A 21,845-nucleotide genomic window follows, 5' to 3' on the forward strand; every position below is an offset into this window, starting at 1 on the left:
GAGTCTCACACCAACATCTGAATCACCACAGACAATACAAACACATTCAAGCACAACACGCATTTCCTCAGAAACCGTGTCCCCATCAGAAACCCACGTAAAAGCAACAACGTTAAGTTTGGTAACTGAGAGCTCTGCCACAATATATTCTGAATCAACACAACCCACCATATCCACAGAAACTTCATCGGAATCCCAAGCAACCGCAGAAGTACCAGCGAGTTATTTCTCCTCCACTGAAAAATCTCACAGCACAACCAAGGAAAAATTGACTTCGACACACCCAAACACAATACGAGCCTCGACAGAAAGTGAATTGCCATCCCAAAAACACTCAACAACACCAACCACAGCAGTGACTCAGTCCTTCTCCACAACGTATTCAAGCACAACAGAAGAATCTTCGGCAACATCGCAAACACCAAAAGCAAGACAAGCATCTTCAGTGACATTCACATCAGCAGCAACACAGCCAACATCGCAGGAATCCGCAACGACAACACTTTCACGCGAAACCCATCCAAGTACGTCAACAGTGTCGAATGTCAATGTGTCCACATCACAGTCACACTTAACAACACCTTCATCCCTCGGAACTGAGTTTTCGACTGGAAAGTATTCTACATTAGCAGAAGGGTCATCCACAACAGAATTGTCATCGGAAGGCCCTACGACAAGAGAAGTATCATCAACCACTGCATCCTCAGCAGAAACACTTCCACCAGCCGAGTCATCTACAATCAGCAGACCCTCTACAGAAACAACAACACACACGCAGGAATATCCAACAACACAAATACTTCCACACACTTCAGAAGTGTCATCATCAGCAACTCTCTCCCCATCAGAAACATGTTCAACTACAACATCATCATCAACAGAAACTGAGATGTCAGCAGAGACCTCTCAAACAGCGCATTTATCAGCAACGACCAAGTTTTCATCAGAGACACTCCCAACAACAGTGCAAACTTCTTTGACTGAACAATCAACACAAATTCATCAAAGCTCAACAGCAGCTTCTACGGCAACTGTGTCTCCATCAGAATCACTCCACACTTCCTCGGCATTGTCAACGTTTGCTAAATCAACATCAGAAACAAAGTCACCAGCAACTGAAATATCAGAGGCATCTGAGACTTCAACACAAACCCATCCAATGTCAGAGGTATCTTCATTTACCACGTCTACTTTTGAGAGTCTCACACCAACATCTGAATCACCACAGACAATACAAACACATTCAAGCACAACACGCATTTCCTCAGAAACCGTGTCCCCATCAGAAACCCACGTAAAAGCAACAACGTTAAGTTTGGTAACTGAGAGCTCTGCCACAATATATTCTGAATCAACACAACCCACCATATCCACAGAAACTTCATCGCAATCCCAAGCAACCGCAGAAGTACCAGCGAGTTATTTCTCCTCTACTGAAAAATCTCACAGCACAACCCAGGAAATATTGACTTCGACACACCCAAACACAATACGAGCCTCGACAGAAAGTGAATTGCCATCCCAAAAACACTCAACAACACCATCCACAGCAGTGACTCAGTCCTTCTCCACAGCTTATTTAAGCACAACAGAAGAATCTTCGGCAACAGAATACTCATCGCAAACACGAAAAGGAAGACAAGCATCTTCAGTGACATTCACGTCAGCAGCAACAGAGCCAACATCGCAGGAATCCGCAACGACAACACTTTCACGAGAAACCCATCCAAGTACGTCAACAGTGTCGAATGTAAATGTGTCCACATCACAATCACACTTAACAACACCTTCATCCCTCGGAACTGAGTTTTCGACTGGAAAGTATTCTACATTAGCAGAAGGGTCATCCACAACAGAATTGTCATCGGAAAGCCCTACGACAAGAGCAGTATCATCAACCACTGCATTCTCAGCAGAAACACGTCCACCAGCCGAGTCATCTACAATCAGCAGACCCTCTACAGAAACAACAACACACACGCAGGAATCTCCAACAACACAAATACTTCCACACACTTCAGAAGTGTCATCATCAGCAACTCTCTCCCCATCAGAAACATATTCAACTACAACATCATCATCAACAGAAACTGAGATGTCAGCAGAGACCTCTCAAACAGCGCATTTATCAGCAACGACCAAGTTTTCATCAGAGACACTCCCAACGACAGTGCAAACTTCTTTGACTGAACAATCAACACAAATTTATCAAAGCTCAACAGCAGCTTCTACGGCAACTGTGTCTCCATCAGAATCACGCCACACTTCCTCAGCATTGTCAACGTTTGCTAAATCAACATCAGAAACAAAGTCACCAGGAACTGAAATATCAGAGGCATCTGAGACTTCAACACAAACCCATCCAATGTCAGAGGTATCTTCATTTACCACGTCTACTTTTGAGAGTCTCACACCAACATCTGAATCACCACAGACAATACAAACACATTCAAGCACAACAGGCCTTTCCTCAGAAACCGTGTCCCCATCAGAAACCCACGTAAAAGCAACAACGTTAAGTTTGGTCACTGAGAGCTCTGCCACAATATATTCTGAATCAACACAACCCACCATATCCACAGAAACTTCACCAGAATCCCAAGCAACCGCAGAAATACCAGCGAGTTATTTCTCCTCTACTGAAAAATCTCACAGCACAACCCAGGAAATATTGACTTCAACACACCCAAACACAATACGAGCCTCGACAGAAAGTGAATTGCCATCCCAAAAACACTCAACAACACCAACCACAGCAGTGACTCAGTCCTTCTCCACAACGTATTCAAGCACAACAGAAGAATCTTCGGCAACATCGCAAACACCAAAAGCAAGACAAGCATCTTCAGTGACATTCACGTCAGCAGAAACACCGCCATCATCGCAGGAATCGGCAACGACAACACTTTCACGAGAAACCCATCCAAGTACGTCAACAGTGTCGAATGTAAATGTGTCCACATCACAATCACACTTAACAACACCTTCATCCCTCGGAACTGAGTTTTCGACTGGAAAGTATTCTACATTAGCAGAAGGGTCATCCACAACAGAATTGTCATCGGAAATCCCTACGACAAGAGCAGTATCATCAACCACTGCATCCTCAGCAGAAACACTTGCACCCGCCGAGTCATCTACAATCAGCAGACCCTCTACAGAAACAACAACACACACGCAGGAATCTCCAACAACACAAATACTTCCACACACTTCAGAAGTGTCATCATCACCAACTCTCTCCCCATCGGAAACATATTCAACTACAACATCATCATCAACAGAAACTGAGATGTCAGCAGAGACCTCTCAAACAGCGCATTTATCAGCAACGACCAAGTTTTCATCAGAGACACTCCCAACAACAGTGCAAACTTCTTTGACTGAACAATCAACACAAATTTATCAAAGCTCAACAGCAGCTTCTACGGCAACTGTGTCTCCATCAGAATCACGCCACACTTCCTCGGCATTGTCAACGTTTGCTAAATCAACATCAGAAACAAAGTCACCAGCAACTGAAATATCAGAGGCATCTGAGACTTCAACACAAACCCATCCAATGTCAAAGGTATCTTCATTTACCACGTCTACTTTTGAGAGTCTCACACCAACATCTGAATCACCACAGACAATACAAACAAATTCAAGCACAACAGGCCTTTCCTCAGAAACCGTGTCCCCATCAGAAACCCACGTAAAAGCAACAACGTTAAGTTTGGTCACTGAGAGCTCTGCCACAATATATTCTGAATCAACACAACCCACCATATCCACAGAAACTTCACCCGAATCCCAAGCAACCGCAGAAATACCAGCGAGTTATTTCTCCTCTACTGAAAAATCTCACAGCAGAACCCAGGAAATATTGACTTCGACACACCCAAACACAATACGATCCTCGACAGAAAGTGAATTGCCATCCCAAAAACACTCAACAACACCAACCACAGCAGTGACTCAGTCCTTCTCCACAACGTATTCAAGCACAACAGAAGAATCTTCGGCAACATCGCAAACACCAAAAGCAAGGCAAGCATCTTCAGTGACATTCACGTCAGCAGAAACACAGCCAACATCGCAGGAATCCGCAACGACAACACTTTCACGCGAAACCCATCCAAGTACGTCAACAGTGTCGAATGAAAATGTGTCCACATCACAATCACACTTAACAACACCTTCATCCCTCGGAACTGAGTTTTCGACTGGAAAGTATTCTACATTAGCAGAAGTGTCATCCATAACAGAATTGTCATCGGAAGGCCCTACGACAAGAGAAGTATCATCAACCCCTGCATCCTCAGCAGAAACACTTCCACCAGCCGAGTCATCTACAATCAGCAGACCCTCTACAGAAACAACAACACACACGCAGGAATCTCCAACAACACAAATACTTCCACACACTTCAGAACTGTCATCATCAGCAACTCTCTCCCCATCAGAAACATATTCAACTACAACATCATCATCAACAGAAACAGAGATGTCAGCAGAGACCTCTCAAACAGCGCATTTATCAGCAACGACCAAGTTTTCATCAGAGACACTCCCAACGACAATGCAAACTTCTTTGACTGAACAATCAACACAAATTTATCAAAGCTCAACAGCAGCTTCTACGGCAACTGTGTCTCCAACAGAATCACGCCACACTTCCTCGGCATTGTCAACGTTTGCTAAATCAACATCAGAAACAAAGTCACCAGCAACTGAAATATCAGAGGCATCTGAGACCTCAACACAAACCCATCCAATGTCAGAGGTATCTTCATTTACCACGTCTACTTTTGAGAGTCTCACACCAACATCTGAATCACCACAGACAATACAAACACATTCAAGCACAACACGCATTTCCTCAGAAACCGTGTCCCCATCAGAAACCCACGTAAAAGCAACAACGTTAAGTTTGGTAACTGAGAGCTCTGCCACAATATATTCTGAATCAACACAACCCACCATATCCACAGAAACTTCATCGCAATCCCAAGCAACCGCAGAAGTACCAGCGAGTTATTTCTCCTCCACTGAAAAATCTCACAGCACAACCCAGGAAATATTGACTTCGACACACCCAAACACAATACGAGCCTCGACAGAAAGTGAATTGCCATCCCAAAAACACTCAACAACACCAACCACAGCAGTGACTCAGTCCTTCTCCACAACGTATTCAAGCACAACAGAAGAATCTTCGGCATCATCGCAAACACCAAAAGCAAGACAAGCATCTTCAGTGACATTCACGTCAGCAGAAACACAGCCAACATCGCAGGAATCGGCAACGACAACACTTTCACGAGAAACCCATCCAAGTACGTCAACATTGTCGAATGTAAATGTGTCCACATCACAATCACACTTAACAACACCTTCATCCCTCGGAACTGAGTTTTCGACTGGAAAGTATTCTACATTAGCAGAAGGGTCATCCACAACAGCATTGTCATCGGAAAGCCCTATGACAAGAGCAGTATCATCAACCACTGCATCCTCAGCAGAAACACTTCCACCAGCCGAGTCATCTACAATCAGCAGACCCTCTACAGAAACAACAACACACACGCAGGAATCTCCAACAACACAAATACTTCCACACACTTCAGAACTGTCATCATCAGCAACTCTCTCCCCATCAGAAACATATTCAACTACAACATCATCATCAACAGAAACAGAGATGTCAGCAGAGACCTCTCAAACAGCGCATTTATCAGCAACGACCAAGTTTTCATCAGAGACAGTCCCAACGACAATGCAAACTTCTTTGACTGAACAATCAACACAAATTTATCAAAGCTCAACAGCAGCTTCTACGGCAACTGTGTCTCCAACAGAATCACACCACACTTCCTCGGCATTGTCAACGTTTGCTAAATCAACATCAGAAACAAAGTCACCAGCAACTGAAATATCAGAGGCATCTGAGACCTCAACACAAACCCATCCAATGTCAGAGGTATCTTCATTTACCACGTCTACTTTTGAGAGTCTCACACCAACATCTGAATCACCACAGACAATACAAACACATTCAAGCACAACACGCATTTCCTCAGAAACCGTGTCCCCATCAGAAACCCACGTAAAAGCAACAACGTTAAGTTTGGTAACTGAGAGCTCTGCCACAATATATTCTGAATCAACACAACCCACCATATCCACAGAAACTTCATCGGAATCCCAAGCAACCGCAGAAGTACCAGCGAGGTATTTCTCCTCCACTGAAAAATCTCACAGCACAACCCAGAAAATATTGACTTCGACACACCCAAACACAATACGAGCCTCGACAGAAAGTGAATTGCCATCCCAAAAACACTCAACAACACCAACCACAGCAGTGACTCAGTCCTTCTCCACAACGTATTCAAGCACAACAGAAGAATCTTCGGCAACATCGCAAACACCAAAAGCAAGGCAAGCATCTTCAGTGACATTCACGTCAGCAGAAACACAGCCAACATCGCAGGAATCCGCAACGACAACACTTTCACGCGAAACCCATCCAAGTACGTCAACAGTGTCGAATGAAAATGTGTCCACATCACAATCACACTTAACAACACCTTCATCCCTCGGAACTGAGTTTTCGACTGGAAAGTATTCTACATTAGCAGAAGTGTCATCCATAACAGAATTGTCATCGGAAGGCCCTACGACAAGAGAAGTATCATCAACCACTGCATCCTCAGCAGAAACACTTCCACCAGCCGAGTCATCTACAATCAGCAGACCCTCTACAGAAACAACAACACACACGCAGGAATCTCCAACAACACAAATACTTCCACACACGTCAGAACTGTCATCATCAGCAACTCTCTCCCCATCAGAAACATATTCAACTACAACATCATCATCAACAGAAACAGAGATGTCAGCAGAGACCTCTCAAACAGCGCATTTATCAGCAACGACCAAGTTTTTATCAGAGACACTACCAACGACAATGCAAACTTCTTTGACTGAACAATCAACACAAATTTATCAAAGCTCAACAGCAGCTTCTACGGCAACTGTGTCTCCAACAGAATCACGCCACACTTCCTCGGCATTGTCAACGTTTGCTAAATCAACATCAGAAACAAAGTCACCAGCAACTGAAATATCAGAGGCATCTGAGACCTCAACACAAACCCATCCAATGTCAGAGGTATCTTCATTTACCACGTCTACTTTTGAGAGTCTCACACCAACATCTGAATCACCACAGACAATACAAACACATTCAAGCACAACACGCATTTCCTCAGAAACCGTGTCCCCATCAGAAACCCACGTAAAAGCAACAACGTTAAGTTTGGTAACTGAGAGCTCTGCCACAATATATTCTGAATCAACACAACCCACCATATCCACAGAAACTTCATCGGAATCCCAAGCAACCGCAGAAGTACCAGCGAGTTATTTCTCCTCCACTGAAAAATCTCACAGCACAACCCAGGAAATATTGACTTCGACACACCCAAACACAATACGAGCCTCGACAGAAAGTGAATTGCCATCCCAAAAACACTCAACAACACCAACCACAGCAGTGACTCAGTCCTTCTCCACAACGTATTCAAGCACAACAGAAGAATCTTCGGCAACATCGCAAACACCAAAAGCAAGACAAGCATCTTCAGTGACATTCACGTCAGCAGAAACACAGCCAACATCGCAGGAATCCGCAACGACAACACTTTCACGAGAAACCCATCCAAGTACGTCAACAGTGTCGAATGAAAATGTGTCCACATCACAATCACACTTAACAACACCTTCATCCCTCGGAACTGAGTTTTCGACTGGAAAGTATTCTACATTAGCAGAAGGGTCATCCACAACAGCATTGTCATCGGAAAGCCCTACGACAAGAGCAGTATCATCAACCACTGCATCCTCAGCAGAAACACTTCCACCCGCCGAGTCATCTACAATCAGCAGACCCTCTACAGAAACAACAACACACACGCAGGAATCTCCAACAACACAAATACTTCCACACACTTCAGAACTGTCATCATCAGCAACTCTCTCCCCATCAGAAACATATTCAACTACAACATCATCATCAACAGAAACAGAGATGTCAGCTGAGACCTCTCAAACAGCGCATTTATCAGCAACGACCAAGTTTTCATCAGAGACACTCCCAACGACAATGCAAACTTCTTTGACTGAACAATCAACACAAATTTATCAAAGCTCAACAGCAGCTTCTACGGCAACTGTTTCTCCAACAGAATCACGCCACACTTCCTTGGTATTGTCAACGTTTGCTAAATCAACATCAGAAACAAAGTCACCAGGAACTGAAATATCAGAGGCATCTGAGACCTCAACACAAACCCATCCAATGTCAGAGGTATCTTCATTTACCACGTCTACTTTTGAGAGTCTCACACCAACATCTGAATCACCACAGACAATACAAACACATTCAAGCACAACACGCATTTCCTCAGAAACCGTGTCCCCATCAGAAACCCACGTAAAAGCAACAACGTTAAGTTTGGTAACTGAGAGCTCTGCCACAATATATTCTGAATCAACACAACCCACCATATCCACAGAAACTTCATCGGAATCCCAAGCAACCGCAGAAGTACCAGCGAGTTATTTCTCCTCTACTGAAAATTCTCACAGCACAACCCAGGAAATATTGACTTCAACACACCCAAACACAATACGAACCTCGACAGAAAGTGAATTGCAATCCCAAAAACACTCAACAACACCAACCACAGCAGTGACTCAGTCCTTCTCCACAACGTATTCAAGCACAACAGAAGAATCTTCGGCAACATCGCAAACACCAAAAGCAAGACAAGCATCTTCAGTGACATTCACATCAGCAGAAACACAGCCAACATCGCAGGAATCCGCAACGACAACACTTTCACGAGAAACCCATCCAAGTACGTCAACAGTGTCGAATGTAAATGTGTCCACATCACAATCACACTTAACAACACCTTCATCCCTCGGAACTGAGTTTTCGACTGGAAAGTATTCTACATTAGCAGAAGGGTCATCCACAACAGCATTGTCATCGGAAAGCCCTACGACAAGAGCAGTGTCATCAACCACTGCATCCTCAGCAGAAACACTTCCACCAACCGAGTCATCTACAATCAGCAGACCCTCTACAGAAACAACAACACACACGCAGAAATCTCCAACAACACAAATACTTCCACACACTTCAGAAGTGTCATCATCACCAACTCTCTCCCCATCGGAAACATATTCAACTACAACATCATCATCAACAGAAACTGAGATGTCAGCAGAGACCTCTCAAACAGCGCATTTATCAGCAACGACCAAGTTTTCATCAGAGACACTCCCAACAACAGTGCAAACTTCTTTGACTGAACAATCAACACAAATTTATCAAAGCTCAACAGCAGCTTCTGCGGCAACTGTGTCTCCAACAGAATCACGCCACACTTCCTTGGCATTGTCAACGTTTGCTAAATCAACATCAGAAACAAAGTCACCAGCAACTGAAATATCAGAGGCATCTGAGACTTCAACACAAACCCATCCAATGTCAGACGTATCTTCATTTAGCACGTCTGCTTTTGAGAGTCTCACACCAACATCTGAATCACCACAGACAATACAAACACATTCAAGCACAACACGCATTTCCTCAGAAACCGTGTCCCCATCAGAAACCCACGTAAAAGCAACAACGTTAAGTTTGGTAACTGAGAGCTCTGCCACAATATATTCTGAATCAACACAACCCACCATATCCACAGAAACTTCATCGGAATCCCAAGCAACCGCAGAAGTACCAGCGAGTTATTTCTCCTCCACTGAAAAATCTCACAGCACAACCCAGGAAATATTGACTTCGACACACCCAAACACAATACGAGCCTCGACAGAAAGTGAATTGCCATCCCAAAAACACTCAACAACACCAACCACAGCAGTGACTCAGTCCTTCTCCACAACGTATTCAAGCAGAACAGAAGAATCTTCGGCAACATCGCAAACACCAAAAGCAAGGCAAGCATCTTCAGTGACATTCACGTCAGCAGAAACACAGCCAACATCGCAGGAATCCGCAACGACAACACTTTCACGCGAAACCCATCCAAGTACGTCAACAGTGTCGAATGAAAATGTGTCCACATCACAATCACACTTAACAACACCTTCATCCCTCGGAACTGAGTTTTCGACTGGAAAGTATTCTACATTAGCAGAAGGGTCAGCCACAACAGCATTGTCATCGGAAAGCCCTACGACAAGAGCAGTATCATCAACCACTGCATCCTCAGCAGAAACACTTCCACCAGCCGAGTCATCTACAATCAGCAGACCCTCTACAGAAACAACAACACACACGCAGAAATCTCCAACAACACAAATACTTCCACACACTTCAGAAGTGTCATCATCACCAACTCTCTCCCCATCGGAAACATATTCAACTACAACATCATCATCAACAGAAACTGAGATGTCAGCAGAGACCTCTCAAACAGCGCATTTATCAGCAACGACCAAGTTTTCATCAGAGACACTCCCACCGACAGTGCAAACTTCTTTGACTGAACAATCAACACAAATTTATCAAAGCTCAACAGCAGCTTCTACGGCAACTGTTTCTCCAACAGAATCACGCCACACTTCCTTGGTATTGTCAACGTTTGCTAAATCAACATCAGAAACAAAGTCACCAGCAACTGAAATATCAGAGGCATCTGAGACTTCAACACAAACCCATCCAATGTCAGACGTATCTTCATTTAGCACGTCTGCTTTTGAGAGTCTCACACCAACATCTGAATCACCACAGACAATACAAACACATTCAAGCACAACACGCATTTCCTCAGAAACCGTGTCCCCATCAGAAACCCACGTAAAAGCAACAACGTTAAGTTTGGTAACTGAGAACTCTGCCACAATATATTCTGAATCAACACAACCCACCATATCCACAGAAACTTCATCGGAATCCCAAGCAACCGCAGAAGTACCAGCGAGTTATTTCTCCTCCACTGAAAAATCTCACAGCACAACCCAGGAAATATTGACTTCGACACACCCAAACACAATACGAGCCTCGACAGAAAGTGAATTGCCATCCCAAAAACACTCAACAACACCAACCACAGCAGTGACTCAGTCCTTCTCCACAACGTATTCAAGCACAACAGAAGAATCTTCGGCAACATCGCAAACACCAAAAGCAAGGCAAGCATCTTCAGTGACATTCACGTCAGCAGAAACACAGCCAACATCGCAGGAATCCGCAACGACAACACTTTCACGCGAAACCCATCCAAGTACGTCAACAGTGTCGAATGAAAATGTGTCCACATCACAATCACACTTAACAACACCTTCATCCCTCGGAACTGAGTTTTCGACTGGAAAGTATTCTACATTAGCAGAAGTGTCATCCATAACAGAATTGTCATCGGAAGGCCCTACGACAAGAGAAGTATCATCAACCACTGCATCTTCAGCAGAAACACTTCCACCAGCCGAGTCATCTACAATCAGCAGACCCTCTACAGAAACAACAACACACACGCAGGAATCTCCAACAACACAAATACTTCCACACACTTCAGAACTGTCATCATCAGCAACTCTCTCCCCATCAGAAACATATTCAACTACAACATCATCATCAACAGAAACTGAGATATCAGCAGCGACCTCTCAAACAGCGCATTTATCAGCAACGACCAAGTTTTCATCAGAGACACTCCCAACAACAGTGCAAACTTCTTTGACTGAACAATCAACACAAATTTATCAAAGCTCAACAGCAGCATCTGCGGCAACTGTGTCTCCAACAGAATCACGCCACACTTCCTTGGCATTGTCAACGTTTGCTAAATCAACATCAGAAACAAAGTCACCAGCAACTGAAATATCAGAGGCATCTGAGACCTCAACACAAACCCATCCAATGTCAGAGGTATCTTCATTTACCACGTCTACTTTTGAGAGTCTCACACCAACATCTGAATCACCACAGACAATACAAACACATTCAAGCACAACACGCATTTCCTCAGAAACCGTGTCCCCATCAGAAACCCACGTAAAAGCAACAACGTTAAGTTTGGTAACTGAGAGCTCTGCCACAATATATTCTGAATCAACACAACCCACCATATCCACAGAAACTTCATCGGAATCCCAAGCAACCGCAGAAGTACCAGCGAGTTATTTCTCCTCCACTGAAAAATCTCACAGCACAACCCAGGAAATATTGACTTCGACACACCCAAACACAATACGAGCCTCGACAGAAAGTGAATTGCCATCCCAAAAACACTCAACAACACCAACCACAGCAGTGACTCAGTCCTTCTCCACAACGTATTCAAGCACAACAGAAGAATCTTCGGCAACATCGCAAACACCAAAAGCAAGGCAAGCATCTTCAGTGACATTCACGTCAGCAGAAACACAGCCAACATCGCAGGAATCCGCAACGACAACACTTTCACGCGAAACCCATCCAAGTACGTCAACAGTGTCGAATGAAAATGTGTCCACATCACAATCACACTTAACAACACCTTCATCCCTCGGAACTGAGTTTTCGACTGGAAAGTATTCTACATTAGCAGAAGTGTCATCCATAACAGCATTGTCATCGGAAGGCCCTACGACAAGAGAAGTATCATCAACCACTGCATCCTCAGCAGAAACACTTCCACCAGCCGAGTCATCTACAATCAGCAGACCCTCTACAGAAACAACAACACACACGCAGAAATCTCCAACAACACAAATATTTCCACACACGTCAGAACTGTCATCATCAGCAACTCTCTCCCCATCAGAAACATATTCAACTACAACATCATCATCAACAGAAACTGAGATGTCAGCAGAGACCTCTCAAACAGCGCATTTATCAGCAACGACCAAGTTTTCATCAGAGACACTCCCACCGACAGTGCAAACTTCTTTGACTGAACAATCAACACAAATTTATCAAAGCTCAACAGCAGCTTCTACGGCAACTGTTTCTCCAACAGAATCACGCCACACTTCCTTGGTATTGTCAACGTTTGCTAAATCAACATCAGAAACAAAGTCACCAGCAACTGAAATATCAGAGGCATCTGAGACTTCAACACAAACCCATCCAATGTCAGACGTATCTTCATTTAGCACGTCTGCTTTTGAGAGTCTCACACCAACATCTGAATCACCACAGACAATACAAACACATTCAAGCACAACAAGCATTTCCTCAGAAACCGTGTCCCCATCAGAAACCCACGTAAAAGCAACAACGTTAAGTTTGGTAACTGAGAACTCTGCCACAATATATTCTGAATCAACACAACCCACCATATCCACAGAAACTTCATCGGAATCCCAAGCAACCGCAGAAGTACCAGCGAGTTATTTCTCCTCTACTGAAAAATCTCACAGCACAACCCAGGAAATATTGACTTCAACACACCCAAACACAATACGAGCCTCGACAGAAAGTGAATTGCCATCCCAAAAACACTCAACAACACCAACCACAGTAGTGACTCAGTCCTTCTCCACAACGTATTCAAGCACAACAGAAGAATCTTCGGCAACATCGCAAACACCAAAAGCAAGGCAAGCATCTTCAGTGACATTCACGTCAGCAGAAACACAGCCAACATCGCAGGAATCCGCAACGACAACACTTTCACGCGAAACCCATCCAAGTACGTCAACAGTGTCGAATGAAAATGTGTCCACATCACAATCACACTTAACAACACCTTCATCCCTCGGAACTGAGTTTTCGACTGGAAAGTATTCTACATTAGCAGAAGTGTCATCCATAACAGAATTGTCATCGGAAGGCCCTACGACAAGAGAAGTATCATCAACCACTGCATCCTCAGCAGAAACACTTCCACCAGCCGAGTCATCTACAATCAGCAGACCCTCTACAGAAACAACAACACACACGCAGGAATCTCCAACAACACAAATACTTCCACACACTTCAGAACTGTCATCATCAGCAACTCTCTCCCCATCAGAAACATATTCAACTACAACATCATCATCAACAGAAACAGAGATGTCAGCAGAGACCTCTCAAACAGCGCATTTATCAGCAACGACCAAGTTTTCATCAGAGACACTCCCAACGACAATGCAAACTTCTTTGACTGAACAATCAACACAAATTTATCAAAGCTCAACAGCAGCTTCTACGGCAACTGTGTCTCCAACAGAATCACGCCACACTTCCTCGGCATTGTCAACGTTTGCTAAATCAACATCAGAAACAAAGTCACCAGCAACTGAAATATCAGAGGCATCTGAGACCTCATCACAAACCCATCCAATGTCAGAGGTATCTTCATTTACCACGTCTACTTTTGAGAGTCTCACACCAACATCTGAATCACCACAGACAATACAAACACATTCAAGCACAACACGCATTTCCTCAGAAACCGTGTCCCCATCAGAAACCCACGTAAAAGCAACAACGTTAAGTTTGGTAACTGAGAGCTCTGCCACAATATATTCTGAATCAACACAACCCACCATATCCACAGAAACTTCATCGGAATCCCAAGCAACCGCAGAAGTACCAGCGAGTTATTTCTCCTCCACTGAAAAATCTCACAGCACAACCCAGGAAATATTGACTTCGACACACCCAAACACAATACGAGCCTCGACAGAAAGTGAATTGCCATCCCAAAAACACTCAACAACACCAACCACAGCAGTGACTCAGTCCTTCTCCACAACGTATTCAAGCACAACAGAAGAATCTTCGGCAACATCGCAAACACCAAAAGCAAGACAAGCATCTTCAGTGACATTCACGTCAGCAGAAACACAGCCAACATCGCAGGAATCCGCAACGACAACACTTTCACGCGAAACCCATCCAAGTACGTCAACAGTGTCGAATGAAAATGTGTCCACATCACAATCACACTTAACAACACCTTCATCCCTCGGAACTGAGTTTTCGACTGGAAAGTATTCTACATTAGCAGAAGGGTCATCCACAACAGAATTGTCATCGGAAAGCCCTACGACAAGAGAAGTATCATCAACCACTGCATCCTCAGCAGAAACACTTCAACCAGTCGAGTCATCTACAATCAGCAGACCCTCTACAGAAACAACAACACACACGCAGGAATCTCCAACAACACAAATACTTCCACACACTTCAGAACTGTCATCATCAGCAACTCTCTCCCCATCAGAAACATATTCAACTACAACATCATCATCAACAGAAACTGAGATGTCAGCAGAGACCTCTCAAACAGCGCATTTATCAGCAACGACCAAGTTTTCATCAGAGACACTCCCAACAACAGTGCAAACTTCTTTGACTGAACAATCAACACAAATTTATCAAAGCTCAACAGCAGCTTCTGCGGCAACTGTGTCTCCAACAGAATCACGCCACACTTCCTTGGCATTGTCAACGTTTGCTAAATCAACATCAGAAACAAAGTCACCAGCAACTGAAATATCAGAGGCATCTGAGACCTCAACACAAACCCATCCAATGTCAGAGGTATCTTCATTTACCACGTCTACTTTTGAGAGTCTCACACCAACATCTGAATCACCACAGACAATACAAACACATTCAAGCACAACACGCATTTCCTCAGAAACCGTGTCCCCATCAGAAACCCACGTAAAAGCAACAACGTTAAGTTTGGTAACTGAGAGCTCTGCCACAATATATTCTGAATCAACACAACCCACCATATCCACAGAAACTTCATCGGAATCCCAAGCAACCGCAGAAGTACCAGCGAGTTATTTCTCCTCCACTGAAAAATCTCACAGCACAACCCAGGAAATATTGACTTCGACACACCCAAACACAATACGAGCCTCGACAGAAAGTGAATTGCCATCCCAAAAACACTCAACAACACCAACCACAGCAGTGACTCAGTCCTTCTCCACAACGTATTCAAGCACAACAGAAGAATCTTCGGCAACATCGCAAACACCAAAAGCAAGGCAAGCATCTTCAGTGACATTCACGTCAGCAGAAACACAGCCAACATCGCAGGAATCCGCAACGACAACACTTTCACGCGAAACCCATCCAAGTACGTCAACAGTGTCGAATGAAAATGTGTCCACATCACAATCACACTTAACAACACCTTCATCCCTCGGAACTGAGTTTTCGACTGGAAAGTATTCTACATTAGCAGAAGGGTCATCCACAACAGCATTGTCATCGGAAAGCCCTACGACAAGAGCAGTATCATCAACCACTGCATCCTCAGCAGAAACACTTCCACCAGCCGAGTCATCTACAATCAGCAGACCCTCTACAGAAACAACAACACACACGCAGAAATCTCCAACAACACAAATACTTCCACACACTTCAGAAGTGTCATCATCACCAACTCTCTCCCCATCGGAAACATATTCAACTACAACATCATCATCAACAGAAACTGAGATGTCAGCAGAGACCTCTCAAACAGCGCATTTATCAGCAACGACCAAGTTTTCATCAGAGACACTCCCACCGACAGTGCAAACTTCTTTGACTGAACAATCAACACAAATTTATCAAAGCTCAACAGCAGCTTCTATGGCAACTGTTTCTCCAACAGAATCACGCCACACTTCCTTGGTATTGTCAACGTTTGCTAAATCAACATCAGAAACAAAGTCACCAGCAACTGAAATATCAGAGGCATCTGAGACTTCAACACAAACCCATCCAATGTCAGACGTATCTTCATTTAGCACGTCTGCTTTTGAGAGTCTCACACCAACATCTGAATCACCACAGACAATACAAACACATTCAAGCACAACACGCATTTCCTCAGAAACCGTGTCCCCATCAGAAACCCACGTAAAAGCAACAACGTTAAGTTTGGTAACTGAGAACTCTGCCACAATATATTCTGAATCAACACAACCCACCATATCCACAGAAACTTCATCGGAATCCCAAGCAACCGCAGAAGTACCAGCGAGTTATTTCTCCTCCACTGAAAAATCTCACAGCACAACCCAGGAAATATTGACTTCGACACACCCAAACACAATACGAGCCTCGACAGAAAGTGAATTGCCATCCCAAAAACACTCAACAACACCAACCACAGCAGTGACTCAGTCCTTCTCCACAACGTATTCAAGCACAACAGAAGAATCTTCGGCAACATCGCAAACACCAAAAGCAAGGCAAGCATCTTCAGTGACATTCACGTCAGCAGAAACACAGCCAACATCGCAGGAATCCGCAACGACAACACTTTCACGCGAAACCCATCCAAGTACGTCAACAGTGTCGAATGAAAATGTGTCCACATCACAATCACACTTAACAACACCTTCATCCCTCGGAACTGAGTTTTCGACTGGAAAGTATTCTACATTAGCAGAAGTGTCATCCATAACAGAATTGTCATCGGAAGGCCCTACGACAAGAGAAGTATCATCAACCACTGCATCTTCAGCAGAAACACTTCCACCAGCCGAGTCATCTACAATCAGCAGACCCTCTACAGAAACAACAACACACACGCAGGAATCTCCAACAACACAAATACTTCCACACACTTCAGAACTGTCATCATCAGCAACTCTCTCCCCATCAGAAACATATTCAACTACAACATCATCATCAACAGAAACTGAGATGTCAGCAGAGACCTCTCAAACAGCGCATTTATCAGCAACGACCAAGTTTTCATCAGAGACACTCCCAACAACAGTGCAAACTTCTTTGACTGAACAATCAACACAAATTTATCAAAGCTCAACAGCAGCTTCTGCGGCAACTGTGTCTCCAACAGAATCACGCCACACTTCCTTGGCATTGTCAACGTTTGCTAAATCAACATCAGAAACAAAGTCACCAGCAACTGAAATATCAGAGGCATCTGAGACCTCAACACAAACCCATCCAATGTCAGAGGTATCTTCATTTACCACGTCTACTTTTGAGAGTCTCACACCAACATCTGAATCACCACAGACAATACAAACACATTCAAGCACAACACGCATTTCCTCAGAAACCGTGTCCCCATCAGAAACCCACGTAAAAGCAACAACGTTAAGTTTGGTAACTGAGAGCTCTGCCACAATATATTCTGAATCAACACAACCCACCATATCCACAGAAACTTCATCGGAATCCCAAGCAACCGCAGAAGTACCAGCGAGTTATTTCTCCTCCACTGAAAAATCTCACAGCACAACCCAGGAAATATTGACTTCGACACACCCAAACACAATACGAGCCTCGACAGAAAGTGAATTGCCATCCCAAAAACACTCAACAACACCAACCACAGCAGTGACTCAGTCCTTCTCCACAACGTATTCAAGCAGAACAGAAGAATCTTCGGCAACATCGCAAACACCAAAAGCAAGGCAAGCATCTTCAGTGACATTCACGTCAGCAGAAACACAGCCAACATCGCAGGAATCCGCAACGACAACACTTTCACGCGAAACCCATCCAAGTACGTCAACAGTGTCGAATGAAAATGTGTCCACATCACAATCACACTTAACAACACCTTCATCCCTCGGAACTGAGTTTTCGACTGGAAAGTATTCTACATTAGCAGAAGGGTCATCCACAACAGCATTGTCATCGGAAAGCCCTACGACAAGAGCAGTATCATCAACCACTGCATCCTCAGCAGAAACACTTCCACCAGCCGAGTCATCTACAATCAGCAGACCCTCTACAGAAACAACAACACACACGCAGAAATCTCCAACAACACAAATACTTCCACACACTTCAGAAGTGTCATCATCACCAACTCTCTCCCCATCGGAAACATATTCAACTACAACATCATCATCAACAGAAACTGAGATGTCAGCAGAGACCTCTCAAACAGCGCATTTATCAGCAACGACCAAGTTTTCATCAGAGACACTCCCACCGACAGTGCAAACTTCTTTGACTGAACAATCAACACAAATTTATCAAAGCTCAACAGCAGCTTCTACGGCAACTGTTTCTCCAACAGAATCACGCCACACTTCCTTGGTATTGTCAACGTTTGCTAAATCAACATCAGAAACAAAGTCACCAGCAACTGAAATATCAGAGGCATCTGAGACTTCAACACAAACCCATCCAATGTCAGACGTATCTTCATTTAGCACGTCTGCTTTTGAGAGTCTCACACCAACATCTGAATCACCACAGACAATACAAACACATTCAAGCACAACACGCATTTCCTCAGAAACCGTGTCCCCATCAGAAACCCACGTAAAAGCAACAACGTTAAGTTTGGTAACTGAGAACTCTGCCACAATATATTCTGAATCAACACAACCCACCATATCCACAGAAACTTCATCGGAATCCCAAGCAACCGCAGAAGTACCAGCGAGTTATTTCTCCTCCACTGAAAAATCTCACAGCACAACCCAGGAAATATTGACTTCGACACACCCAAACACAATACGAGCCTCGACAGAAAGTGAATTGCCATCCCAAAAACACTCAACAACACCAACCACAGCAGTGACTCAGTCCTTCTCCACAACGTATTCAAGCACAACAGAAGAATCTTCGGCAACATCGCAAACACCAAAAGCAAGGCAAGCATCTTCAGTGACATTCACGTCAGCAGAAACACAGCCAACATCGCAGGAATCCGCAACGACAACACTTTCACGCGAAACCCATCCAAGTACGTCAACAGTGTCGAATGAAAATGTGTCCACATCACAATCACACTTAACAACACCTTCATCCCTCGGAACTGAGTTTTCGACTGGAAAGTATTCTACATTAGCAGAAGTGTCATCCATAACAGAATTGTCATCGGAAGGCCCTACGACAAGAGCAGTATCATCAACCACTGCATCCTCAGCAGAAACACTTCCACCAGCCGAGTCATCTACAATCAGCAGACCCTCTACAGAAACAACAACACACACGCAGAAATCTCCAACAACACAAATACTTCCACACACTTCAGAAGTGTCATCATCACCAACTCTCTCCCCATCGGAAACATATTCAACTACAACATCATCATCAACAGAAACTGAGATGTCAGCAGAGACCTCTCAAACAGCGCATTTATCAGCAACGACCAAGTTTTCATCAGAGACACTCCCACCGACAGTGCAAACTTCTTTGACTGAACAATCAACACAAATTTATCAAAGCTCAACAGCAGCTTCTACGGCAACTGTTTCTCCAACAGAATCACGCCACACTTCCTTGGTATTGTCAACGTTTGCTAAATCAACATCAGAAACAAAGTCACCAGCAACTGAAATATCAGAGGCATCTGAGACTTCAACACAAACCCATCCAATGTCAGACGTATCTTCATTTAGCACGTCTGCTTTTGAGAGTCTCACACCAACATCTGAATCACCACAGACAATACAAACACATTCAAGCACAACACGCATTTCCTCAGAAACCGTGTCCCCATCAGAAACCCACGTAAAAGCAACAACGTTAAGTTTGGTAACTGAGAACTCTGCCACAATATATTCTGAATCAACACAACCCACCATATCCACAGAAACTTCATCGGAATCCCAAGCAACCGCAGAAGTACCAGCGAGTTATTTCTCCTCCACTGAAAAATCTCACAGCACAACCCAGGAAATATTGACTTCGACACACCCAAACACAATACGAGCCTCGACAGAAAGTGAATTGCCATCCCAAAAACACTCAACAACACCAACCACAGCAGTGACTCAGTCCTTCTCCACAACGTATTCAAGCACAACAGAAGAATCTTCGGCAACATCGCAAACACCAAAAGCAAGGCAAGCATCTTCAGTGACATTCACGTCAGCAGAAACACAGCCAACATCGCAGGAATCCGCAACGACAACACTTTCACGCGAAACCCATCCAAGTACGTCAACAGTGTCGAATGAAAATGTGTCCACATCACAATCACACTTAACAACACCTTCATCCCTCGGAACTGAGTTTTCGACTGGAAAGTATTCTACATTAGCAGAAGTGTCATCCATAACAGAATTGTCATCGGAAGGCCCTACGACAAGAGAAGTATCATCAACCACTGCATCTTCAGCAGAAACACTTCCACCAGCCGAGTCATCTACAATCAGCAGACCCTCTACAGAAACAACAACACACACGCAGGAATCTCCAACAACACAAATACTTCCACACACTTCAGAACTGTCATCATCAGCAACTCTCTCCCCATCAGAAACATATTCAACTACAACATCATCATCAACAGAAACTGAGATGTCAGCAGAGACCTCTCAAACAGCGCATTTATCAGCAACGACCAAGTTTTCATCAGAGACACTCCCAACAACAGTGCAAACTTCTTTGACTGAACAATCAACACAAATTTATCAAAGCTCAACAGCAGCTTCTGCGGCAACTGTGTCTCCAACAGAATCACGCCACACTTCCTTGGCATTGTCAACGTTTGCTAAATCAACATCAGAAACAAAGTCACCAGCAACTGAAATATCAGAGGCATCTGAGACCTCAACACAAACCCATCCAATGTCAGAGGTATCTTCATTTACCACGTCTACTTTTGAGAGTCTCACACCAACATCTGAATCACCACAGACAATACAAACACATTCAAGCACAACACGCATTTCCTCAGAAACCGTGTCCCCATCAGAAACCCACGTAAAAGCAACAACGTTAAGTTTGGTAACTGAGAGCTCTGCCACAATATATTCTGAATCAACACAACCCACCATATCCACAGAAACTTCATCGGAATCCCAAGCAACCGCAGAAGTACCAGCGAGTTATTTCTCCTCCACTGAAAAATCTCACAGCACAACCCAGGAAATATTGACTTCGACACACCCAAACA

This window comes from Mobula hypostoma, chromosome 25 (assembly GCF_963921235.1).
Source record: "Mobula hypostoma chromosome 25, sMobHyp1.1, whole genome shotgun sequence".
Taxonomy (NCBI): Eukaryota; Metazoa; Chordata; class Chondrichthyes; order Myliobatiformes; family Myliobatidae; genus Mobula; species Mobula hypostoma.